Source organism: Macaca fascicularis, chromosome 20, assembly GCF_037993035.2.
Source record: "Macaca fascicularis isolate 582-1 chromosome 20, T2T-MFA8v1.1".
Lineage (NCBI taxonomy): Eukaryota > Metazoa > Chordata > Mammalia > Primates > Cercopithecidae > Macaca > Macaca fascicularis.
The window spans coordinates 8,111,268-8,138,891 of record NC_088394.1 but is presented as its reverse complement, the minus strand read 5'-3'; the positions used below and the strand labels follow the sequence as shown (position 1 = coordinate 8,138,891).

At 42.0% G+C, this 27,624-nt stretch overlaps 1 protein-coding gene and 1 long non-coding RNA gene across 3 annotated transcripts in view; one reads left to right on the top strand and one right to left on the bottom strand.

Annotated features, from left to right (window-relative positions):
* The window catches only part of RBFOX1 (RNA binding fox-1 homolog 1), a 2,485,336-nt gene that overhangs the window by 398,566 nt on the left and 2,059,146 nt on the right, over positions 1-27,624 (bottom strand).
* LOC135968973 (uncharacterized) lies at positions 7,464-16,759 on the top strand. Of its 2 annotated transcripts, XR_010584022.2 has the most exons (3): positions 7,695-7,917; positions 15,210-15,302; positions 16,649-16,759. It is a non-coding gene; the product is annotated as an uncharacterized lncRNA (long non-coding RNA). The 2 variants fall into 2 exon arrangements; XR_012429729.1 differs by lacking the exons at positions 15,210-15,302; positions 16,649-16,759 and adding an exon at positions 9,693-11,653 and having other exon boundaries at positions 7,464-7,917.

Below are 27,624 nucleotides of genomic sequence, written 5' to 3'. Positions count from 1 at the left end.
GAGTGCAATGGCGCAACCTCGGCTCACTGCAACGTCTGCTTCCTGGGTTCAAGTGATTCTCCTGCCTCAGCCTCCCAAGTAGCTGGGATTACAGGTGTGCACCACCATGCCCAGATAATTTTTGTATTTTTAGTAGAGACAGGGTTTTGCCATGTAGGCCAGGTGGTCTCGAACTCCTGACCTCAAGTGATCTGCCTGCCTCTGCCTCCTGAAGTGCTGGGATTACAGGCATGAGCCACTGCACCCGGCCCTTCCTTCATTTCTTTAACAAACATCTATAGGCTGCTCACTGCATCCCAGGCACTGAGCTAAGTGTTCCCATTTGTATCTTACTTAATCTCACAAAGAACAGTATTAAATGGTTATTCTAATCCCTGTTTTTCTGAAGGAGCAATTAAGGCCCCAAATCAAAAAAAAGAAGAAAAAAAGTGACTTGCTCAATTCAGCTGGATCACCTAATTGAATAACAGAGTTGGGATTAAGCCTTCAGCTCATGATTTCTGTCCTACATACAACTTCAGAAACATTGGGGTTTCTTCTCTTCTTTTTTTTAAAAAAACTATACTTTGGGGGAAGCTGACACCAGCTGGCTCTAAATAGATCCAGGTTTTTCATCTGAATTTTGTCAGACACTTGAGACGGACAGCTGGCTACTGCAGTGTGTAAACCTCACTGTTCCTTCTGGGTTTAGGGACCAATATTGGTCTTACCTTTCCAAAAGAGCAGGGCTTGCCCCATGCTGGATTCAGGCAGAGCAAGAGGAAGCCAATCTACCGAAGGGAAAAACTGGGGATATTTGTTGTTTTTGATAAGGGGAAACTGGTCGTTGAGGTGAATCCTGAGCAAACATCAAATGCCAAAAAAAGAAAAGGCTAATCAAGACTAAACCTTTTATGCATTTACTCATCAGGCCTGGGAAATCGGAGTCACTTAAATCCTACAGCTGCCTGTACTTTTTTCTATGGCTGCCAAAGGGGAGAAAAAATATTCATTGCATCCCTGGGAACACACACTAACTTTCTGAATGCTTTCCACTCCAGTTCCACTTCCTAATTTTGATTCTGTTTAAACACACATAAAGAAAAGGATCAAAACAAGGTAAGACTGCTCTTCAGCTAGAGCTGGGCTGAGGGCTGAGGGCTGAGGGCTGAGGGCTAAGGACCACAGCAGCTTCCCAGTCCCAGGCCTATCATCTCAAAGCCCTCCTTGGGATGTAGACGTTGAATGTATGGCTATTTTCCTTTATTGTTCACTACTGGCTGATGATCTGGCAGAGGGAAAAAAGCAGCAGCACAAAGAACTTAACTCTAGTCTTGCCCCTTGCAAATTGGGTCAAGGTAGGTGAATGAGTAATTCCAGACCAGACATGGCAGAGGATTCCCAGGCGATCCAGCAGGCCAAGTGGAAGTGTTCCAAAGTGTTGTACTGCATGCACGGTTCACAAAATGGCACAGAGATGAACAACATAACAGACTATCTATGAGGACAGGGGCCTTTGCTTTGCTCCCTGGAAGAGTCTAGAAGTACAGCTGGAGTTCCATAAACCTAACAGGAGTTCCATCAACATGGAATGGGTGGATGGACAGGTGAATGAATATACATACACTTCCATGTATGATGGGAAAGTGATCACACGTGTGATTCAATGACTATGTTTTATTTGTTTTGGGCACATCTATGTTTAACACATAAGTTAATTTTTTAAAATATTAAGTAGATATCAACTCTGGTAATGGGTAGATTGGCAGAACTTAAGAAGCGGTGCCTGAATGTCTGAAGTTTGAGAAATACCAGATCACGTTAATTATTTCCATGTTAATAAGCATGCCCTTTGATGAAGTTTTGATAAAACATACCAACAGGACTCTGGGTGCTCCACAGTTAACGTCAGTTTTTACAGTTTTGGTCAACCTTTTCTCTCTACTTCCTCCCTGCCCAAACCTGGTTCCAAATCCTGGCTCTTTTTCAGCCGGGATCAATCAATCAGGGCTATAGCATGACAGGAAGATCAGAAACAGCAGTGAAAAGCCTCTTTCCCCAAACCCTCTCAGGAGCCAGGACGTTCCAACCACACAAGCTCTTTCCTAATTGTATGCCAGACTCAGGAACTGAATTTCAGGATCCTTCAGGGAGAACCCTGGCCAGCCGTGTCTCCCAGCAGAGACGGCCTGTGGGTCCATTGTTCATTTCTCTAGCTCGCCTGTATTCAGCATGGTTAAAGGGCCGGGGCCAGGGCTCTCTTGAGCTATTGTGCCTGAGAGTTGACCCTATCCGACAAAGCTGCCCTCAATAGGGCCGGGTGAGGCAAGCTGCATCATGCCAAAAGCCATGGGCCAATGCTCAGCCCGGCAGAGTTCTCTTGGGCAGCACCCGGAAATAGGAAACTTTATTGATGAATTGAACTTTCTTTGCTTTTCTTAATTGAATTAAACAGCACACTGGGACACCTCTCCCCGTCCATTAAAAAGGTCTCTGCAGATGGGGCAATTACGCCCACACTTGTCAGCTCTGCTTCATTCGCAGGATGACATGTCCTGCTCATCACCCAGCCCCCTTAGGCACAGAGGCAGCAACCTGATTTTGTTTACAATGCTGCAATTTATTTCCCTTCCACAGGACTATTATTTGTCTGACAAACTACACTGTTTTTACCCGGCCAATATGAATAAACAAGCATTATGTTTCCTCTTGGGGCAGAGAACCTGGTTAAATGAATCAGAAAACCCTAAAAAAGATTGTCTACCCTGAGTCCATCAGCTACTGGAGAATTACTCAAGGGTCAGCTGTAAGAAAAACAGATGGCAGGTGAGCACTAATAACACGGACTTTCTCCAGCTGGGCAAAGGCAGGAGCGGCCAGTTGCATGTTCTGACACAGAAACTGCCTCGAAATGGCAGGCAGAGCAGGCAAATGGCACAAGGCTTTGGTCTGTGGATGAACAGATGCTTACAATTTTCACAAGTGATTGCTGGATTAAGTAATTTTAAAGCAGAGACAGCCCACGTGGCCCTGCAGTCCGTGTCCACAACACGAGGCCCTCCATAGGTTCCCCAAAGCGGAGAAGCACAGATGACCCCCAACTCACCTGAAATGTGGGCCTTGCCTGGCTGATAACAGCCTAACATTTCATACCTTCTCTTAATTGGAAAAGATCAGAGAAACGAGAAAGACTGGTTAACCAATTTATGACATAAGACATCTCACTAGAAAGAGACCAAGGAACCTTTCTTCTTTCAGGGAGCCACCTGGGCCTGGAAATGTGCTCATTCCAGCCACTTAAATTCCTTTAAACAATTCAGACATGAAGCTAATCTATCCTAATTCTTTTCTGCGTTATTGACACTATTGACTACCCCCAGTCCACAGCACTATCTAATAAATCAACATGGGATTAAGCCAAAAGGAAAGAATGTGATAAAATGCCATTTGTCTATTTGTCCCCCTATAAATCATCAGATGGAGTAACACAAGGTAAGTAACTGCAATGAGAATTGAACTTTTCTACACAGCCATAATTGTTATGACCTACCTAATGTTTCCAAAATTTATAACCGTGGCTGGTGCATGGGGCCACCCTCCCCATTTCCTGCAGCCTTCGTGCGAGAGCCCATCTTCCCCAGGTTATTCTCTGCACTGAGAATCACTTTCTAATTAAAGACAGAAAGCGTTGATATGCAGGTTTCAGTTCAATTGCTTTCGATCTGAAGATGTCCACAGTGAGCAATGGCTTCATTTACCGGGAATTACCCTTTGTACAAACCACTTCACTACTTAAAACAAACCACATGGATCATCATTAAGTGGGAAAAATTACCAATCTTCGAATATTGACAGTGGCATGGCCCACTTTAGAGGCTCTCTTCTCCCCCCTCTAATGTGGATTTTAAGCATTTGACTTATTTTTAAATTTAGGCTGATAAAAAGGTTCTCAGTGAATAGGGTTTGACGGATGAGAAGCTTTCTTAGAACAGTACTGAGAGACGCTGATGGTGGTGTACGAACAGAGAAAATTAAGTTAATACGTTACTGATCCTCTTTCAGGGCATTAAACTCAATGCAAAAAAAAAACCCAGCTCTGGGTGGAATCTGACATGCAGTTGGCATCAGAAGACAAATCTCATCATCCATCCTGTCTGTTGCCTCACCATACCTTACCATGAGATGGGTGCTATGAGGTTTGTCCTCTGTTACTTAGAATGGAAATAAATCATCTCTAGATTTCTGTGTCCTGTGTATATATGCATGTGTATGTGTGGCTGTTTTCTATTCTTCTCTATCAGGAAAACAAAATAGGTTCTCTTTTGACCTAGCTTGTTGCAAAGCCCCCTAATGTGAAATTGTATTCAGAATTATTCCTCAAAGCAAGAATGGTTCCATGAGTACTTACTTTGGAACGTGGAAGATTTTGTATTGGGGATATGTAAGTTCGAAGTTCAGCTTCAAGAAGATTCACTGTCAAAGAACACACAGCAATGAAGCCACTGCAGTGTATCAAGAAAGGAGATTGAGGCAGGGACTTTCCCTGGACAGCAAGATTGAAGCCAGTTGCTCCAAGGACTACTTATCCGTTCCATCTGAAAGTAGTTGACAACCACAAAATATATGCTGTATGCTAGGGGTGTGTGTGTGTGTGTAAGTATGTGTGTATGTATACACATTTGTGTGTTCCTATGTGAGTACATCACTGGGTCTGATATCTAGATGCCAAAAGGACTATTTAGCATTATTCCACCTTGCAGTTCTAAACTGTAGTAACATCTCAGATGTGGAGAAAAAGAGAGGAGCAGGAGAAAAGAAAAGAAATCGTAGCTGTAAGAAAACACTTATCTAGATAAAAGTTACTACAACATATAAATAAGTGAAACAGGATAAGTCAAATAATGTAAACGTCAAAGTTGCCTCTTCATCGGCCTAAATAAATAAATTATTCGTGGCAAAAGTGATATGTTGTCACTTACACTTGGCCATTCAGAGTAGACTCTGATTCTGAGGCACCCCAATTGATTTTTGTTTTTATGAGTTGTCTTATGGATAAATCCAGGAGAATTTAGGAGGAAAGGTTGGATGTTCATGCTGAGACAAAGAAAGCATTTGATGAAGTCATTTTCCTTAGCTAATGGATAAGGAATAATCATATGAAACTGCATTCCAGAAAAATATACTTCAGGGAAGACTCGATGGCCACTGATCAGAGTTTGTGGATTTATAAAACAGAATGATAAATGCCCCAAAATAAGATCAATGTGGGTTGATTACTATCTTATGTGATTGGTGACCTCAATGACAAAGACTTCTGAATTATGTTTACTACTAAACGATTATAACATAAAATTGTTTTCAGTGAAGGTGTTACTTATAAATGTTGCCTGACTCATCCACTTGATCAATTTACTTTGAGATCAAAGATCAGCCTTCTTTTCACCAAAATTAGCTAGAGATCCAATAATAGCTACAGATTAAAGGCAGATAAAAAATATAGTAGTGATGTCTGGGTACAAGATACATAAATCATATCGATAAGTAGTATGTGGAGATTAGAGTGAACTATTTCACACTCTTAATCAGCCGATTGTCTGGATTGCTAAATAAAATAAGTGACGTGCGACTTTTAAACAAACTACCATGACAGTAATGGCCAGGAGAGATGACTCCAGGTATACCATTTCCACCCTAGCGGTGAGCTTCCAGGAAGGGCAAGAAAACCTAATTCTGAATGAGACAGGCAAAAATAAATGACCGCCTTTATTATACTTCAGGCATTCAGTGAAGCTCAGAGAAAATACACACACACACACACACACACGCACACCATTCCCACATTATGTCATAGTATCACATTATAAACACTTTCACAGATAGCATTGCAAGTCCTTTCAGGGGAGGGGGAGATGCATTCCAAAGCACATTTCAAAATCCACCCTCCATCTATATGGAACCACGATGCTGATTTAGTCACTTCTAAATATTTGTTGTGCCTGCCAATGTTTCCTTCAAGCCTCCCCTTTCCAGAGCAGGGGTGTTTTTCCTCGTGGGAGAGACTGCCTGGAAGATGCTGAGAACCTTTGTGTTTGTCTTATATGTCTGTTCTTCTCATGGCAAGAATAACCTCTCACTCAAAGTCACTATCTTCTTTCCTAAGTTGTGCCCAAATAAGCAAGCCTATTTAATAATCTAGAAAGCAGAAACATAAATGTGTTTTTGAAAAATGCACCAACACCACCACACAAAGGAACAGAGAACACTGGGTACCTATAGCTTTCTACTTGTTAGGTAAATGATATTCAAGTTGATTAATAAATAACATGAAAAAAGTAAATGTAAAAGGCAAAAGATCAACTCATAGTAATAATGTGATAAATCCAGCTGAGGCTTAGCATCTATAGAAATGCTCATTAGAATTTTCTTCTCGTGAAAATAACTGGTATAAAACGCACACACACACACACATTTACACACACACCCACAGCAAAGGCACAGAAATTGTAGATGAAGCATATAATACGTTATCAATACTCTCTGGGGAAATGTTTCCTGGCATGATTTACTCAATGATGAATGTAATAAAATAATATTTAAAAGAACAAATTTGTTCCCAAGATTTTTTAAAGACTGTTCTCAAAAAGACTTGCAACAGAAAATACGCCTAAGAAATATTTTCTGGAGGCAACCAACTTGATAGAAAAGCACCCAAATGTTCAACACAGAATCCTGACATTTTATAAAAACATGTATTCCTTTAACACAGGTTGAAATTGAGGGTCTTGGGGAAGAGGGCCACTCTCAACTCTTGCAAAGGAAGTTCTGTTCACACATTCATATTAACAAATGGTACTCTTGAAGGGAGTCCATGGAAAAACAGATAAAATGAGTATAATCACCGTAAACTCTTCACAGAATAGGATGGAGATCCTGGGAGGGGAAAAGGATTTTCATCTGCATGACAAAACCCCTTCTAACCCTTCAGATCACATCCACAGCCCCTGCCCAATGACAGAGAGCTGGCCTGTCACCCTACAAGGGCAGTGTTGAGCTATTTCCCAAGCACAGGAACCAACTCAGGAAGCAATCCTTCCAATAAAGAAAGAATGACAGAGCAGAGAGGGTCCCAGGGCAACATTCTGAGAAACAGAGTAAGGTGTCAAAAGACTGAAATGTGTACAACGAATGGAAAACAGAGCAAACACAGACTCCCTCAGCAAGACCACTAAGGAGAAGTGAAAGGGAGAAAGAAAACCCACCAAAAAATAAATTAATTAATTAAAAATAAAAAAATACACACCCTTACACATGCCAACAAAGACAACGTCCTAAACAGCTCACCTTCATCACAGCATTGCCAGCGAGTTTGAAGGCAGTCTGGGGCTGACACACTCCAGAAATTCAAATGCTCCGATCCCATGCGGACCGAATATAGCACGACACAAACTTAGGAAAACACACACACACACACACACACACACACACACCACCACCACCACCACCATCACCACACACACCACACTTCTGCTTTCCACTCCCTATTAAATCAGCGGAATTAACACTGCAGGCACCGGAATGCCTCCACAAAGATTCAAACTCTTAGCATCAAAGGGGTCTTAGACTCAGATCACCACGAAAGGCACTGACACAAGGAAGATGGTAGCAAGGAAAAGGCAGTTTTCCATGTCAAACTCCGGGTACCCAGGCTGGGCATCAAGCGGTTTTAAAGTATTCAGACAGGTGCAGAAACATCTCAGCGCGAGGTGCCGGGCTACACAGAGAGTGGGAGGCTTCTATCCACCCTTTCCCTCACAACGCGGGAGCCCCCTCCTCAGAACCCCCATAAGGCATCGAAGCGCAGCCCAGGACGCACGGGGACCCATCTGGCCGAGCCCCGGGGAAAGCAGCCACCGAGGGCACACGCGCGCCTTACCTGCTGTAAGTACATAAAAGTCAAGGCACACGAAAGCTGGGGACACATGCCCACGTTGGGGAGCGCCACGCAGGTGGCCCCCGTCAGAGGATGCTGCATCATGTCTCTCTGGCGCCCGCCGAGCCCGAGTGGGGACGCTCGCATGCAATCACGTTGCTGTCTGCCTGGGCGCTACAATTTTTTTTTTTTCTTTTTAATTTTGCTGGTTATCTAAGTCAACGACTGGTGGCTCGCGCTGTCTCTCTCTCTCTCTCTCCTCTCTCTCTCTCTCTCTCTCTCTCTCTTCCTCCCTCCCCCCACCGCACCCCGCCTGTCCCTCCTCCCTGGCTCTCCCTGCCTGGGGATGTGCTAGATCCCGGCGTTCCTCTGCCTCCAACTAAAACACTTGCGGGGACCTGGAAACTAGTTGGTTCCCTTCGCGCGGTCGTCTGGCTTTTCTGGGTTGTTGGGCCTGCTTATTGATCCCCTGGAAAGTGGAAGGGGCCCCCTACCCCATGCCCCTGTGAAGGTGACAAGAGAATGGGCAGAGGGAACTTCTCTGGAAGGTGCAGGGGGTGCGCTGCCCGCCCGAGGAGGCTGAATGGGAGAGGGGCAAGGATAGCGCCAGGGAGGGAGGGAAGGGAGGGGAGGAAGGGGTGGGACGGAGGTACGGGGGAGGGGGGAGAGACAGAGAGAGAGAGAGAGACAGAGAGAGAGGTTTTGACTCACACTGAAGCTCACTCCGTTGGTCCTGATGCTGTCTGTCTCCTCATTTGTCAAATGGGTCCAGGGGAAAGATTTTTTTTTTTCCTTTTTTTCCTTCCCTCCCCTTAGCCTATTTTAAAAAAAATCATTTATTATTTTTTGTTTTAAAAAAAAAGACTCACCAAAATTTAAATTGGGTCTGCTAAAACCCTCCGCCGGTGAGCAGGCAAACGAGCGCCCCGCGTGCCCGGCATCAGGCGAGCTGGACAATTAGCGCGAAGGCCCAGCTGGGACCTACAGCGGTAGATGTTGGTGGCGGTGCGTTTGCCCGATTCCTTGCCAAATAAACACAGAAAAGGGATTTCCCCTCCTCAGGAGGTGGAGTGCTGAGACGTTAGGGGCTGGGAGCAGGAGGGAGCTCGGGCTGAGGGAGGGGAGAAGGTTTCTGCACCCCCCAGCAGCGCACTGAGGCGCCGATGCACCCCCAGGCGTTTGGGGCGCAGCTTTCGCTCTGTGCCTCGCCTTGGTTGGGCAGGCAGCCCCGAGCACAGCGAACCAGCCCCTGAGCTGTTCAATGAGAGCAACCGCCCAGGCTGGCGTGGAAATCAAGCCTGTTGGACTAACGTGCCAGCTCGGGGCGACTAGAAGGGGGCTTCTCCCAGCCCAGAACACCCGCTCCTCTCAAATTATAAATGCACAGGGTAGGGAAGTCCGTGTCTGATAAGAGATTACTCCGTCGGCTGCAGGGAGCAAATTACAATGGTTTATTTATTTATTTTTTATTCTTGCCTGTCCAGCCCTCCTTGGTCAAATTAACATTCTGCTCTTGCAAGCGGGTCTCCCCTCCCCTTTATTTTATGAAGTAATAATTATTCATTAGTAGATTTCGTTAGTCTTTATGCAATAAAATAGGATGTGATCTGCAAATCAAAAGAAAATATTAAGACTCTAACTCGTCCTTGGTCTTCACAGAAAAAAAAAAAAAAAAGCACATACTTGGCAGCAATAAAATCGTGATCAGGAATAGTAGCCATATTTTTTTAATATAGATTTTGACCCAATGATTGGATTTTCTTTTTTTGTTGTTTGTTTTCAGACCAAGGGATCAGCTGTCTGAACAGCATCTTTTTGGATTGTTGGGTTTCCCGAAAGAAATCTTTCTGACATCTTCTCACTGACCTACAGGACGGAGCCCTACCTGGGAGGGGATGGGGGTTCTCTCACAAAAGAATATTTGGGGCAGAACGCTGGAACTGGCCACCAGGGACATCCCAAATGTCCCCTCCTCCTCAGGGCTCACCCCGACATCCTCAGCCAAATGAAGGCTCTGAACCCAGCCATCAGTTCACAAGGCACAACTCACTTCGCAGGCTAATCAAAATGCTTTCTGAAGAAAAGAAAACTAATTATCCCACGGCTCTATTTTTTGTTGTTGTTCTGTTTGAAATAACTATGAAGTCTTCACTCTGCCTAACACTAGGCCCCAACCCGCTGTTTCTTTCTACTTTTCATCTTGCAGAACCAGTGCCTCCAACCATTCTGGGACTCACACATCCCATCAATTTAGCAGGGACACAGTAGCATCTTTAACCCCTTAGCCCTACGCAGAAGTTCATTCAGGGGATTGGTAGAGTAGAGGCTGCTATTCTGTACTGCTTTTATTAGGGGGTGCTGGCAGTGGTTAGTTTGAAAAACATTTGCTGTATGTTGCATCAGAAGTCACATTCATGGCACAAGCTTTGATTAACAAATACAAGAATTCCCTCTTTTATTCTCTCACTTCCTACCTGCCTTTATTTATTTTTGCAATTCACAAAACTAAAGAGAAAGTCACTCCACAGAGCACAAATGGAGTAAAAGACCAACCATTCTGCCTTTCCAATCCTCAGTCTCCCTTTCCCATTCTTTACTGTTGCCTCAAGCAATCTGCTGTACTGACGGATTCGCACTGCTTTCCTTTATTTATTTTTTTCTCTTGCTGGCATTGGAAAAGCCTGTAAATACCCCAAGAAGAGGAGAGAATTTTTTCCTTCAGCTCATTTTCATAAGAAACATGATAAATAATACATGGCACTTTAATAAGACTTTATCTGAATGGTTTAATGAAAAACAAATAAATTATGTAAAGACCCAATAACTGATTTTGGCTATACTGAGACAATACAGATTTTCCGGTCCGTTTTCTCCCCAAAGTTGGAACTCCTCAGTGGTGATTAGATCCCCACAGATCCATCTTGCAATAACGGCTCAGACTTTCCCTCCAACTTAGGTTTTCGCACTCAGACACACTGAACATCTGCAAAGCACAACAATGAGAACCAGACCTAAATCCACGTCAAAATTATTTGGAGTCAGGCTCTGTTCTCTGGATAACTAAGCCTGAACATCCCTCCACCAGTGCATGCAAACACAATCAAACACAGGGACAAGTCCCCTCGCCATAAACACTGCAACCATATTAAGGAGCCCAGAGGAACACTTTCTCGTTGATAACATCAGTGCTCCTTAATCAGGAATAGGGCATCCAATGACCCCAGATCAAATGATAGCATCATATCCACAACCATTGCTCACTTGAAGACAAAACTTTGCCAGTCTTTTAAGCAGCATCTGGGGGTAGCGAATTTGAATTCCATCTCAACAGAGACTGAGAAAGAGTCATATCAAGTCCACTAGCTCTGGCATGATTCTCCAACATCAATAAATGGGAGAAGTGGGGAAAGAAAACACTTTTATCTCTCTACAAAAAAATGGCCATTCAACATCACGCGGGTTCATATTCATTCAAGGGCCACCCTGCCTGCATTTCAGCTACAAGGACCCTTAATGGAATGGTTATACATACCCCACAGGAAGCTGAAAAAGCACAGGAAGATTGGCAATGAATAATGTCATCTTCAAATGAAACCTCCTTAGGCAGAAGGCAACTACCCAAGTTTTGACTCATAAAATAATATTGTAACTTTTTCTTCCCCCAAATTTGCCAGCAGTTTAAAAGAAGAATGGAAATCATTTTTTTCTTGTTTTCATAACTATTTATTATAACTTCCCAAGGGTGTTAAAATAGCAGACATTCCAGTAAAAAAAAAAAAATACTTTCTATAAGAGTTGCCATACCTCAGAGCAAGAAAAACTCCAGTTAGAAAGAAAGACTTGAACTTCAGTGTAATCATCTATACTGGGGTTAGCTCAGTGGCAACGCCAAGGTGTGACTTAGAAATATTTTACTTTCACTTGCAAATTTAATGTGGGCGACGACATAGTCTCTATCTTCATTAAAGCGAGCATGAAAGTATCTTTAGAAAACTTTATTATTTATCTCTATCAAAAGCACTTTGATTCACTGACTTGTTCGAACACCTGAATCGTATTTAGTTAGTGCTGATCTCATTCCAGGCACTGTTCTAGCCCCCAGGTCTGTATCAGTGGGGCCAGACAAACAAAGGTCCCTGACATCAGACACTTTACATTCTAGTGGCTGGAGGAGGGGCAGCAGAAAGTAAATAATACAGATAAGAAATAAGTACAGTACAAAAGATGGTGGTGAGTGCTGTGGGAAGCATAATAGACAAGATCAAGATCTGGGAATTAGGGAAACCAGGGTAAGGCAGATGGCAGGGAAATCTACCTAAAAAGCACACTTGCTCTGAAAAATGCAGTTTCAGCTCCAAGAAAGCCCCCTTGCAGCCTGCTTCTTCCAATCTTATTGCCTAAGCCTCAGATTTGTTTAATACGGATGGTCCCCGACTTGCGATGAGGTCACATCTGGATAAATCCATGGTAAGGTGAAAATATCCTATGTCGAAAAGATACTTTCCACTTGTGATATTTCCAACTTACAATGGGTTTATCAGGACATAGCCCCATTGTAAATTGAGGAGCATGTCTACATGAGTTCTGGAGTTCTCATGGGTCAATCTACTAGGGGTAGCAGTGAGAAGTTTGGCACTTCTAACGTAGACATTAAGCTAGCCTGTTGGCCTCTAGAATGAGGTCTCAGCCCCTGATGGTCCTTCTGAGCTGTATTTTGCAGAAGTTCCATTTCTCAGACACAGTTTCTCTAGGCAAAAGCATGATCACTCCACGACACTGAATCAGAGGGCCCAGGATTTTGGCAGTGCTCAAATGAGCAGAGCACTCCTTTTTCAGAGTAAAGGGCTGCGTCCCAGGCAGAACCAATTCCAACCATTCAGCAGCAATAGCTTTGCATGTAATGACAGGATCGAGATTAGAGCCTGCTTCTGTGTAAAGGACCCTCAGACTCCTCTAGCTTTCTAGCCTGGGTGTGGGTTGTCAGTGAGTCCAGGACTAAAAATAAACCACGCTTGCAAGAGCAGAAACACAAGTGCAGGCAATACCCAGTTCACAACTAGCTCCCACTACAAATGCGCTTTTCAAAATTACATTGGTGGTTTAGAACAGTTTACAGCCATCTTTTGCCTAAAAGACTGACATCAGTTAACAAATGAAATCAAACAATTAAATGAATAAAATGCCCACCAATAATACATAGATTTGACATCACTGTGGAGAAATGGGTAACCTCAAACACAGATGGTGGGAGTCAAAACTGGTACAGTCCTGCAGATGGTATTAATATTTTGGTGCTCACTACCAAAATCTAAAATATGCACATCTTTCAAAGTAACTATTCTAATTCTAGATATCTGTCCTGCTGAAATATTTGAGCTAGACACATGATACATAAACCAGGATATTCACTCCAGCATTGCTTGTAAAAGCAAATACAGTTGCCCCCTGAACAACACAGATTTGAACTGTACAGGACCACATATGCACAAATTCTCTGCCACGTGAGAGACCCAGAGACAGCAAGACCAACCCCTCCTCTTCCTCGTCCTCCTCAGCCTACCTCATGTAAAATGAGAAGGATGAAGACATTTATGATGATCCACTTCTGCTTAATCAGTAGTAAATATGTTTTCTGTTCCTTATTATTTTTTCTTCTTTTTTTTTTTGAGACAGAGTCTCGCTCTGTTGGCCAGGCTGGAGTGCAGTGGCACAATCTCGGCTCACTGCAATCTCTGCTTCCCAGGCTCAAGCAATTCTCCTGCCTCAGCCACCTGAGTAGCTGGGATTACAGGCGTGTGCCACCATGCCTGGCTACTTTTTGTATTTTTAGTAGAGACAGGGTTTCACCATGTTGACCAGGCTGGTCTCAAACTCCTGACCTCAAGTAATCAGCCCACCTCGCCATCCCAAAGTGCTGGGATTACAGGCGTGAGCCACCGCGCCCGGCCTTCCTTACGATTTTCTTAATATTTTCTTTACCCTAGCTTACATTATTGTAGGAATATATATATATAATGCATATAACCCACAAAATATGTTTTAATTCACTGTTTGCTTTGAGTCAATAGTGGGCTAATCATAGTTTTGGGGGAATCAAAAGTTATACACAAATTTTGGGCTGGGCATGTTGGCTTAAACCTGTAATCCCAGCAGTTTGGGAGGCCAAGCCGGGTGGATCACTTAAGGTCAGGAGTTCAAGAGGAGACTGGCCAAGATGGTGAAACCCCGTCTTGGAACAAATATACAAAAATTAGCCCTCAGGCATAGTGGCAGGCACCTGTAGTCCCAGCTACTTGGGAGGCTGAGGCATGAGAATCACTGGAACCCAGGAGGCGGAGGTTGCAGTAGGCTGAGATCACCCCACCGTGCTCCAGCCTGGGCAACAGAGTGAGTCTGTCTCCAAAAAAAAAAAAAAGTTATACACAAATTTTCTACTTTGTGGGGGGTTGATGACTCTAACCCCCATGTTGTCGAAGGGTCAACTGTAATAAACATCAATAGAGGAAATAGGGGATAAAACAAGGTATAGCACATGCATGCAATGCACCAGTTAAAAAGAATGAGGGGCATCTGTGTGCTTTTCCTTGGAAAAATCTCTAAGAAAGATCTCTAAGAAGTTTCAGCATATATATAATAAAATTTCACATGTGAAAAATCAAACCAAAACAAACAGCAAAACTCCACAATTCTTTAAAAATATGTGTGTGCATGCATATAGACATCTACATATGCATATGTATGTGCATAAATAGGCATACATGCAATCATGTGAAGTGCATGCAAAAGGGCCCGGAAAGGTATAAGTCAATCCAATAAATGCTTTTAGATCTAGGGTAATAGAGGAGGGGCGATTGGGGGGTTTCAATTTTTATTCTTTACAGATTTATGTTGCTTGGATTTTCACAATAAGAATGTGTCTGTGTATTACTTTTATAATAAAATGAAACAATTATATTATTATCATTGCTACTACAAGTACTACTATGATTGTTGTTATTATAAATCCCCCAGGCTACATGTTCCTAAAGAATAATTTTTTTAATGGTGGTAACTTTCCCTGGCTAGTACATGAAAACCTGCTTAAAGCCACTACTGAGTTGCAATATTCTAGATAATTAAGATCCACAACCAAAAAGAGAATGGACTCAGCTACACAGCACCTTAGCGTCCATACAGGATTTCAGTAACCCAGAATCTCGTATCCGTTTACAGCATAACTTCTCAGGTACAACGATTTCTGCTTAATCTCATCAGAAATAAAAATAAAAATACCCAGATCCTCGTCCTACCCCTTCCTCAGGTGCCAAGGCTGCTTAGAAACTGACTGCCAGGTTGGAAACCTGCATACGTTTCTGGAGAAGACAAGGGACGCAACTGATTTGCAAAAACCCAGGTATGTCTGATTCTCAACTACCCATCTCACAGGGTGGGGTAGTTTGTCTTTACACCAAGTCTCACATGTAAAGCAGGAAGTTGTGGAAAATGAGTTTGTCCTTTTTTGCTCCTATAAGCCATGGCCCAAACTGCCTTCCCTCCTCCCTGCAGGCACAATGAGGAGGCAGCTCAGGAGGCACAGACAGTGTCTTCTCCCTTGACCCTTGAGCCTTGTCTCTCCTCCTGTCGTCTCACTGGCTACTGACTATAGCTCCCCTGGAGCACAAGGTTGGAAAATGGGATGTTTCAACCCAGTTCTTCCCCCAACATGGGGTTCTGCTATATGCCACTCAGCAGGATGTCTGCATTTACCTCTACACATAGCTCACATTTTTTGAGGGTGAACAGAAACACAGGACTCAGGGGCAGAGGGAAGGGACACAAGGCTAGGCTCCTCTTAACTCCTGCATTCCTGCAAGCAGAGGAACAGAACTGCCGCAAACCAGCTCCTAGGAAACACCATGAATGTCTAAAGCTGTTGTAGATTCCAGTCTGCACGCCAAAGAAAGGCCCAAAGAGTCCCAGGACTCTGAAAATGGTTGCATGGCCCACATCCATGGCCAGGGGCAGGCTAGGGAGCCTATTCATTGCAGCAAAAGCAGCCGTATGCCCATCTTGCAGTTGTTCTGCATCTTCAGAAACACACAAACTGGTTTTAATTCAAGCTCTGCTACTTGCAAGCTATTGTGAGCATGAGCATGTGAGCTAATCATTCCGAGTTTTAGTTTTTTTTCATCTGTAAAATGGGGTCAGTGGTAGCACCCTTAGAGAACTACAATGATTCTCAGACTTCTTGTCCCCTAGCCCTCAAATACATGGACAGTTCTAAGAAAAGTTTAAAAATGGTAAAGAGATTGCATGAAAATTAACAGCTTTTAAATTTCTTGCCAAGGTAGTACATTAATACATACACACATAAACTCATATACGCTGTCTACTATCATTAGCATTTAATAAAAGAAACAGCATTTTATACCAAAATGCAAAAAAAAAAAAAAAAAAAGGACATAATCTGAAAATAAAGGACAGTCCTTCAAATTGATTAAATTTAGGTCTATTAAAATTTTCACTAAATTGCCCTTAATTTTCTCATTTAGCTGCAGTCTGTTGAAAATGTCATTACAGAATCCAATGAGTCCGTGGATCTGCATTTGGGAACCACCGAGATAATGAATGTAAAGTGCTTCTTAGCATAGGCACTGGTACACCAAGTATCAACAATACTTGTTAGCTATCACAAGGAGACTAAAAAACAATTAATAGTTACTCTTTAGGCTTGAATAACTATTCTTTTTACCCCCACAGGTGCACTGCAGCAAAACAAACCAAACACCCTTCTCATTTCTGAGTTCCCTGAACCACAGAGCAGCATGCCTTTCACTTAGGAGAGGCTTAATAAAGGTCAAATGAATTGAATTTGTTGGATCACCAGAGTTTATTCTTGTTCCTCAATGACTCAGCCCTGCTCGTTCAAGGCCACCTGAAAGATGGAGTTGTGATGGGGCATTTGGGAACTCTTTCTGGTTCATATGAGGGTATGCCTCAAACACAAACAGTAAGACTCCAAAAGGTGTACTCCCCTGAGTACACCTACAGTGAGGAGTACACCTTTTGGAGTCTTGCTTCTTGGTGTGAAGACCTAGCTCTGGATCATACCTTTGCAGCTGCTATTATATGTCTATTGACATACAAGTTCTTAAAACCTCAGTTTCATTCTCTCTAAGGAGAATAATGATACTTTTCCTTCCTAAATTGTTGAAAGATAAAATCATGTAATATATACAAGTCACAAAAATGGTGCCCATTATCTAGCAACCACTCAATATATAGCAACTATTATTATGAGGTATTTTTATTTTCAGCCCCTGACCAGTTGATGAAATCACCATTCCTCCTCCTTTGCAAAAAAATTACACAAACAAGACCAACAAAGTCAATACATTTATGGAAGGACTAACTTCAGATACAATTTTCTTTTTGAAAAGTTTTTTTAAATGACATGGCACTATACGAAAATGTATAGACATCATAGACATCGCCTTTCTGCCCTGGTCTTCTGAGTACACAATTTATTTAACCTTGCTAATGAATCAAATGAATGAATGCAAGCTTGCACATTAGCCCTTGTCAACTAAATTCTTCACCAACTGTATCTCACACAATATCAGGTCAAGTCCTTCACTATTTTGTGAAGACTGACAAGGGTAATACATGTTAGAAAATTACTTCTGGCCAGATGGTAATTAATTTTTTTCTGATCTTCACAAAATCCTGCAAGGTAGATGATTTTTATAGTTCCAGTTTACATAAGAAGAAACTGAGGGAAGAAGTATATATCTTATCCTTCTAATAAGAGATGGAAAACAGAATTTTCAGGTCTATTGAACAAAGTGAGAAAGTATCCTTTTAAATCATGCTATACAAACAGCAGTAGAGATGCTGCTTACAAAATCACCATTGTCATCATCATCATCATATTCATCATTTTTTACAATATCTAAACCTAGCAAGCACTTCTGTGAAGAACTACTCCATGCCAATTTATGTTCAAGCTTTCATTTTCCAGAAATATATCACTGACCCCAGTCACCTAATTTTATCATACGAATTTTTCCTAGCTTTCTTGTCCTTACTCAGTTACAGCAAGGGTAAGTCCCACCCTATCCACAGCTTACCCTAAGCTTTTCAAAAGAAATGATTCTGCTTCAGTCTTTTTTTTCTTGCCAACGCTTTCCTATCATCATTCCTGGCAAAAGTGACAAGTTATGGAGACAATGTTCTATCAGAGCAGCCAACTGACATATGTCAAAAGAGACCTGAGACACACTAGGCAGAACCCCAAATTAAAAGGTATACAGAGCAAGCAAATAACTTCAATTCCTACAGCAGCTTTCCTGAAACAATCAATTCCAGGAGGTGATGCAAAGAGAAGGTGCAGCGTTTGGCGCTTGAGAGGGTGGGAGTCTGTTTCCAGTGCACAGGACTGAATGTAAGTGCGTGGGACAAGGGAGGGTAGGCGGCAGAGACAAAAACAGCTAAGTGGTGATTTCTCCTAATGAACAAGTGGGTGGGAAGGTCTACTTTGGGAACCCTCCACCCCACCCACTCTCTGTGTTTCGACTTCTGGATGAAACTCAAGCAAATCTGAAGGCAAACAAAGCCTGCAGAAGATTCTATGTTTCCTCTTTCATGAGCTTGGCTGCAAGGTTCTTTGACCCCAGAAATGCTCAGAAATTTTATCTTTAAAGTAAAAGATGAGTTGTCATTAAGCATTTCTTACTAGAAGTGACTTCACCTCTAACACCTCCAGTTCTGGATTAACCCACCTTGACCTCTACCTTCCCAAGGTCCCGTCCTGGAACACAGGTCAAAGACACCCCAGGAATTCTTAGTCCCTGGCATCATTGAATACCCTCAAAGTCTGATGATTGTTGTAGGTGAGCTAGGAAGGATGTAAGGAATCATACAAAACTAGGTTTATCTGCAAAACTTACAAGGTTACATTGGGAATGTATTGGGTATTGGGTAGAAAAGCTTCCTGGCTCTCAAAATCTCACCTCAGCAAACAGACAGTCTCTAGGATTCCAAGTCTTAGTCCCCAAATTGTAATTCACAATTACAGGCAGTTCATATTCTCACAACCTCATCAGGCCTGAGAGTCCAGGTTCTTATATTCCCTGTCTCTGGGTTCCATTACAAAGACCCATACCTGAAACTAATTAACCGATTCTGCAAAACATCCACTAAATGATGCATGTATGAGTAAACATGAAGATGGTGGCAGAGAGAATGGAAGATGTGATTCTCATTTCAAAAACACAGATAAGGATCTGTAGAGTCATCGTTCACTATCCATGGGTGATTGGTTCTGGAACCTTCCAAGGATACCAAAATCTACAGATGTTTAGTATTTGCTTGTAACCGACACATATCCTACTGTATACTTTAAATCATCTCTAGGTTTACTAATACAATGCAATTCCATGTTAATAGTTGTTTCAATGCATTCTTTAGGGAATAATGACAAGGAAAAAAATGTTTGCACATGTTTAGCACAGACACAATTTTTTTCTGAATATTTTTGATCTGCAGTTGGCTGAATCTATGGATGCAGAACCCTAGGACATGGAGGGTCAACTGTATGTATCACATCCTTGAAAATGACATTTGGCTATTCTAGTGCCCTCGACTTTGATTACTCTCTTGGTTCCAGACTTTCTCTGCCTTACTTCCTTTTCCTCTTCCCTTTTTTCTTTTTGAGAGCCAGAGAACAAATTCTCATCCTCACTCCTTCATTCTCTGCTTCCCTCTCCTTAAAAGCTTGGCAACAGTTGTTTCTGTGTCTTTGAGGGGATCATCTCTCATCCAGCTTTGCATCAAACCATCTTCCCAAACCAAACCTGTACTCTCCATTAGAAGACCTATTGTGCTCACCGATGAAAATATAGCATTTCCTTCACCTGGTGTCAGATAAAATAATTCAAGACTATTTCAGTAGAGTGGCATATAAGAAAAAGATTATATACGTCCGTGGCTGGACTTTCTTATGCACATGTATTGCAGCGTTCTCACATGCCTCACAGACAAAAAAATCTTGCTTGACATCACTCTGTGGCTCATTAGGTGTCTTACCTCCTATACGCTAATCGTCATCACCTTGTACAACCCACTTCTGATATATATATAATATATATTATATATATCAGGATTATTATATATGTTATATGTTATATATAACATATACAACATAGACAACATGTAATACATAATATATAATACATATAACATACACAACATATAATATATAACATATATCATATATACTATGTAATACATTATATAGCCGATAATATTATATATAACATATATAATATAAAATATATAATGTATAAAAACATATATAATATATGTAACACATATAATATATAACATGTGTTTTATATATATTATATATATTATATATACACATACATAGTAATATAGTAATATAGTAATGGCTATGATACTCTTCACACACTTGTGAAGGATATGCAGTAATGATTGAAAGCCATTGCATCAGACTCTCTGCAGAATCCAGACAAATCATTATCGCATCCCCAGCCTCGACCTCTGCTCACAGGCTGCATGTCAGGAATCATCATGAACTTCAGACAGCCTCCTGCATGTCTCAGTGCCAAGGTCCTATCCTTGCTGCTATTTTAACCTTCCCCCAAACAAATGCATCTGCACATGCTGCTCTTCCTCTATTGACTTACCTGTTTGTTAATGGAAGCACCTCCCTTCCATTTACTTAACCTTGAAAGCTCAACATTTGCCCTTCACATCTTCCTTTGCTGCTCTGAAGAGTCAATTGGTTCCCAGATTATATCATTTTTAACTCTTCCATCTCCCAACTATTAAGGCTGTCTTAATTTTCCATTGCTGCTATACTACTACATCACATTATTTTGTTTGGCCTAGATGTTTAGAAAATGGGGGAAAAAGCTATACTTACCTAAGTTCCTTTGCTCTTAGTCTCAGCTCTTCCCAACTCATACTTCACATTGGTGCCACAGAGGAATTTTAAATACCCAAAACTAAGGATGTCAATCTTCTGTTCAAAAGGCATCAATGACCCCTTCCACTGGTTAGGGCACATTATTCAACACTTTAACCTGGTTCTGCATATCTTACCTTGCAATGTAACTGGTACTTCTTCTACACATCTCCCTCTGTCCAGATTCTGGTCACCTTGAACCTAGGGCTATAATCATTTATGCCCAGAGCATGTTAAAACATCTCCAAATATATGTTCTTTGGCTGAAACTGCTTTAATGATATGAATGTACAAATCCCAGAATGCCCAGTGCCTAGTTAAATGAATAATCACAGGATGAAATGTGCATCCTTGTATGTTTTGCAATATTGAGATGGAGGCGAGGATGATAGCACCTCTGTGTGTTTCTATTTATTCTTCACAGGGGTATTGCTGGGTACATACCGATAATACTACATTACCCACAAGCATGCTGAGACTCAGAAGGCTGAGGTAAGCTGTCTAAATGTTAGAGCCAGCATTAATAGTGACTTCCTCGTCTATTTTCTGTCTATCCTCCACACTCCCGTCCTGTACACAAGGGCATGCACATATCCCATGAGAACTATATTTTTACCCCCATAATGTTGCATCCCCATCACCTTAGAATAGCACTTGGCTTACTGTAGTGGATGCTTGTTAAATATTAGTTAAGTGAATGAGAAAAATTTAAAATGAAAATATTAGTCGTCTTCCATTTGCATGTTTCTGAGAGTCATTTAATTTACTAGTTGGTTAATACATTTATTCAATCATCAGCTACCTTTTGAAAATAGTGTCTGTGCCAAGAACGGTGCTGGTCTCGGAGACTCAGTGGTCAACTAAGACAGGACATGGAGCTTACATTCCAGATTAACAAGACAGTCTAAGGTCACCTGGTTAAAAAAATTACTTTTTGCATCTCAGTATCAGTGTGTGAACCAGCATCTTTTCAATAGCATGCAACAAATTAAAATACTGAAATGAATTGGATTATGAGGCTAATTGAAAACAATATTAGCTATCCATACTCCAAATTTCAAATATTGGTGTTCATCAAAATAGCCTCATTTTCTCACTAATTGCCTTTATGATACATGTTTCATATTTGAAGTCATAAAATGCATCTTTTATCCTGCTCCTTTTATCTCTCTTATAAACGGAGTTTCCTGTAACATTTATTTCTAAAATGGTTTCTACTGGTGTAAATGTATGTATGTATTTGAGAAACATTGGTTTGCCATATAACCCTGGGAAGCACAGATTATAGGTTTACTCGCCCATGAAGAAAAATAATAAGAATTAAAAGAGCTTGTTCTGGGGCCACAGAGTTTATCCTAACCTTGCCCTCCTTCTTGATAACGAAATGGATGACGATAAGGACTGGGGAGGCAGACCTCCTGGTTCTGAATCTTTGAACTATAGCATACTAGCTAAGTGGCTTTTGGCAAGTTATTTAAAACTTCCTGAGTCTTGGGTCCTTATTTATAAATGGGAAAAGCACGAATATTTTTATCTCACAAGACTAAATTTGATAGCATGGAATAACACACTAAATTTCTTAGTGCAACCAGTTAGCACCTAGTAAGTGCATAATACATATCAGCTTCAAGGATAATTGTGGTAATGATGGTGGTGGTGGTGGTGATGATGCTGGTGATGATCATGATCATGATGATGGTGATGACTATGATGAAAGTGATGGTAATAATGATGGCACTGATAATCATGATGATCATGATTATCATAATGATGGTGATGATGATGAAGGTGATTGTAATAATGATGATGAGGATGATAATCATAATAGTGGTGAATGGTGATGATATTGTTGATGATGATGGTAATGATGATGGTGATGGTGATGATGATAATGGTGGCAGTAATGTTGGTACTGGTAATGATAATCTGGCTATTGTTGATTATAAACACAAAAATAAAGCAACGTACATTGACTTTTGTGGAAGACAGCCAGACCTGTTCTTTTAGGCTAGAAACAAAGGGAGCCATCTCTTTAAGCTTTCTAAGGAGAGCCCGTTGCTACTTCCAATCCTGCTTTCTCCCTCAACTCTAGTGTTTCCACTAAGGAAGCAATTGTAATACCCATCATCCCCCTGACTGCTTTTTCTTCTTCATAACTGAGCCACAGACATCTCTAAAGAGGCTCTCTTATACAGCAGGCAGGATCTGGCATGAGTGTTCTTCTGGGTAACTCTGTGGGATGTTAATAATTTATGATCTCTTTAGTGAAAACACTAACCTCCAGGGCGCCTATACTTCCTTTAATATCACTCAGATTCTCAGCAGGCTGTGACTCTCTTTTCTCCAACCCCTGCCTCTCACCAGACAAACCATTCCAATGTTGTTCCCCTGCATGGCCAATGTCCTATCGAGATGCACACACAAGTCCATGAAATGCTGTAAAAAGTAACAGCAAAGTTTTGTTTTGTTGTTTTTTTGTTTTTTTGAGATGCACTCTTGCTCTGTCACACAACCTCAGCTCACAGCAACCTCCATCTCCTGGGTTCAAGTGATTCTCCTGCCTCAGCCTCCAATGTAGCTGGGATTATTGGCAAGTGCCATCACGCCAGGCTACTTTTAGTACTTTTGGTAGAGACGGGGCTTCGCCATGCTGGCCGGACTGATCTCGAACTCCTGATCTCAAGTGACCTGCCCAGCTCAACCTCCCAAAGTACTGGGATTACAGGTGTGAGCCACTGTGCTCCGGCCAGTAATAGCAAAGTTAAGAATTACCTAGCATTTACTGTGTGTTAGATACTATGCCAAGGGTTTTACATTCATTACTTTATTTCATCTTCCCAGAAATCCGATAAGCAAGGTGATATGACTCCTCCCATTTCACAGTTGAGGAAGCTGAGGGTGAAGAAGAATAAGTAGCTTATTTAAATGTATACCCTGAGGCCCTAACTCAGGTGAGTGTGATTTTCTCACATTCTACTTTATTGCATGAGGCATTCCTTAAAATGGATTTCGAAGTAGAACGTCTGAAAGTTGAACAATTGGTGTGCGAGTTCTCTGAGAGTGGGTTCTTTCTCCAGAAATTAAATTGAATTACAGGATCCCAAACTATGGTTCAGGTAGGTGTCGCCTCCCCAGGGCGCTTGTGGGTATCTTAAACCACCCTAGGATTTCCCTGTTATATAGAAACCATGGTGAAGGTAGAAAAAGCTCAGGCCTTGATCCACTGTCTAAAGGAGACCCTTTAGTTACTGTTCTGTTTAGTTACTGTTCTGCTCCTTTTCTTCCACAGAACTTGAAGAAAACAGATCTCGGCCAGCATATACACACGGGATTGGTTTAGATTTTTCGTTCAACAGCCATACATACAACTAGTCTACCACTCATTTCACTGGGCTACATCCTCATAAACTATGTGTATTTTGAAAATATACATAGGGGAAAACAGCTTAAGAAGCAGAAAAATGCATATGAAATGGGTGGGGGAAGGTAATATGCAAATCCATACTTATAGGGTAATACCCCATATATGTAAACTCTATCATAAAATAATTTGTATTCTCCACTTGTAAATTTATCTCTTTCTAAATCTAAACCTATAGATCTACATAGATATTTCCAAAGCTTTGAGGAAACACTCGAATGTGGTGTTGGAATGAGAGGTGACTTTTATCATTTTTAAAAATTGTCAGTCAATCCAAGTTTTTAATAATGAACATGAAGTACTTTCATTATAAGGAAAAATAAAAGGTTTTCTCTTCTTCCATTTAAGTAGCCCAAGTCACAGACTGAAAACAGTTCTTGCCTATTATACCCCAGGTCAGAGCCTCACCATGGCCTGTGGGGAACAAGGACTTGGTCCACCAAGGATCAGCTTGCACCTGCTCGCTGTCCTGGCCCTTTAGAGGACTTGGTCCACCAAGGACCAGCTTGCACCTGCTCGCTGTCCTGGCCCTTTAGAGGACTTGGTCCACCAAGGACCAGCTTGCACCTGCTCGCTGTCCTGGCCCTTTAGAGGACTTGGTCCACCAAGGACCAGCTTGCACCTGCTCGCTGTCCTGGCCCTTTAGAGGACTTGGTCCACCAAGGACCAGCTTGCACCTGCTCGCTGTCCTGGCCCTTTAGAGGACTTGGTCCACCAAGGACCAGCTTGCACCTGCTCGCTGTCCTGGCCCTTTAGAGGACTTGGTCCACCAAGGATCAGCTTGCACCTGCTCGCTGTCCTGACCCTTTAGAGGACTTGGTCCACCAAGGACCAGCTTGCGAGGACTTGGTCCACCAAGGATCAGCTTGCACCTGCTCGCTATCCTAGCCCTTTAGAGGACTTGGTCCACCAAGGACCAGCTTGCACCTGCTTGCTGTCCTGGCCCTTTAGAGGACTTGGTCCACCAAGAACCAGCTTGCACCTGCTCGCTGTCCTGACCCTTTAGAGGACTTGGTCCACCAAGGATCAGCTTGCACCTGCTCGCTGTCCTGGCCCTTTAGAGGACTTGGTCCACCAAGGACCAGCTTGCACCTGCTCGCTGTCCTGGCCCTTTAGAGCGAGTTTGATGGTGATTCTAGAAAGAGAAAGAGAGCACCCTGGCATAGTTCCTGCACACTGCTGCTCTCCATGGAATCCTAATTATAGTCACCAAAGAAGTTTCTTACTTGTCTCTCCAGGTCCTGTGTGACAGCTCCTCATTCTGGTGGCGTCTTTGTCGGGAAAACCACATTTCTATTCTTATTATGAAGACTGCTTGTCTTTACCAGCTCTTTGTACATAGATCAAGACATTATGAAGACCTGTACTTTCCTCGGGCAAATGAGAATCACTAATTTTCTCTCTCTATTAAGTACTGTGCTAACTCCATTGGCTTCACCTATATTTATGTCACATTCTGGGACCATGAGGATCCTGGAACAAACTTAACCTCTTTTGTGCCACACATCCTTACGCTCCCAAAGTTTCTATCATGCATTGCCTGCACTCGTGTTCAACGAGGAAAGTGGTTATGTAGCTTCACCCTGACCTATTTAAGCAGTGTCTTCTTTAAAGTATGAAATGCAGGGCCAGGCATGGTAACTCACGCCTGTAATCCCAGCACGTTGGGAGACTGAGGCAGGTAGATCATCTACCTGAGGTCAGGCGTTCAAGACCAGCCTGGCCAACGTGGCTAAACCCCATCTCTACTAAAAATACAAAAACAAAATTAGCCAGGTATAGTGGTGGGCACCTGTAGTCCCAGCTACTCAGGAGGCTAAGGTGGGAGAATGGCATGAACCCGGGAGGTGGAGCTTGCAGTGAGCCGAGATCATTCTACTGTACTCCAGCCTGGGTGACAGAGTGAGACCCCTTCTCAAAAAAAAAAAAAAAAAAAAAAAAAACAGAAAAGAAAAAAAAGAAAAGAAAAGAAAAAAAGGAAAAAAAACCCACGAAAATTAGCCAGGCATGGTGGTGGGCGCCTGAAATCCCAGCTATTCAGGAGGCTGAGGCGGGGACAATTACTTGAACCCGGGAGACGGAGGCTGCAGTGAGCTGAGATGGCACTGCACTCCAGCCTGGCAACAGAGCAAGACTCCATCTCAAAAAATAAATAAATAAGAAAGAAAGAAAAGAGAAGAAAAGAAACCCAACTTCCCACTCTGACACTTTTGAGCATTTTCACAAGATAGGCTTTTATTTAAAGAAATAAAGTGGCAAGAACCCAGACCCTTGGAATCCTGTGAAACCACGTGATGTTTATACGATGCTGAAGATGGAAGGATGTGAAAGTTTCCTCATGTCACCCGCAACCAAAATCATATCTTATAATGGCGATGGTGCTAAAACTGTTTACCTATTAGAACTTACTCCATGTAAATCATTCTGAACATGATTTACATACATTATTTCATTTAATCCCTATGCCAGCATTGGTACTCATGCATTCACTCATTCGTTCCTTATTTAAATCATCTATAAGTATTTATAGAGTGGTAAATTATGTTCTAAGAATTGTATAGCGCTCCCAGTACACTGATTAAAGATACAAACAAGCAGACAAACAAACAAAACTCAGTCTACTTACCCGGAGGGAACTTAAAGTCTATCAGCAGAGACACACTTTAAAAATCAATTAGTTTCTTATAAAACTCATGTCCCAGCATGTTCATTCTTGAGCCCTTATCTCAGAGAAACGGAATCTTGTGTTCATACAAAAATCTGCACTTGAAGATTTGTAATAGTTTTATTTATAAGAGCTAAAATCAGGAATTAGTCCAGATATCCATTAATAGATGAATGGTTAAACAAATTGTGGTACATACATACCATGGAATACTATACAGCAATGAAAAGGAATAAGGTGTTTATACACACAGCAGCTCCAATGAGTCTCCAGAAAATTATGCTGATCAAAAAACGTCAACCCCTAAAAGTCAGGTACTATATGGGTCCGTTTATTGAAATGTCCAAGCTTTTAAATGGAGAGATTAGTGTTTGCCAGAAATTAGGAATTGGTAGTGGGGGCAGAGGTGATTGTAAAAAGAAAAACAGAAGGGATCCAGTGGTGATGGAAATGTTTGTTATCCTGACTGTGGTGTTGGATGCACAAACCTACATGTGCGATAAAATTGTAGAAAAACAAATACAACTACCACCACTCCACACACACACACACACACACACACACACACACACACACACATTAATGCATGTAAAATTGGGGAAATTTGAATAAAATCAGTGGGTTGTACCAACATCAATATCCTAGATGTGATCACTGTA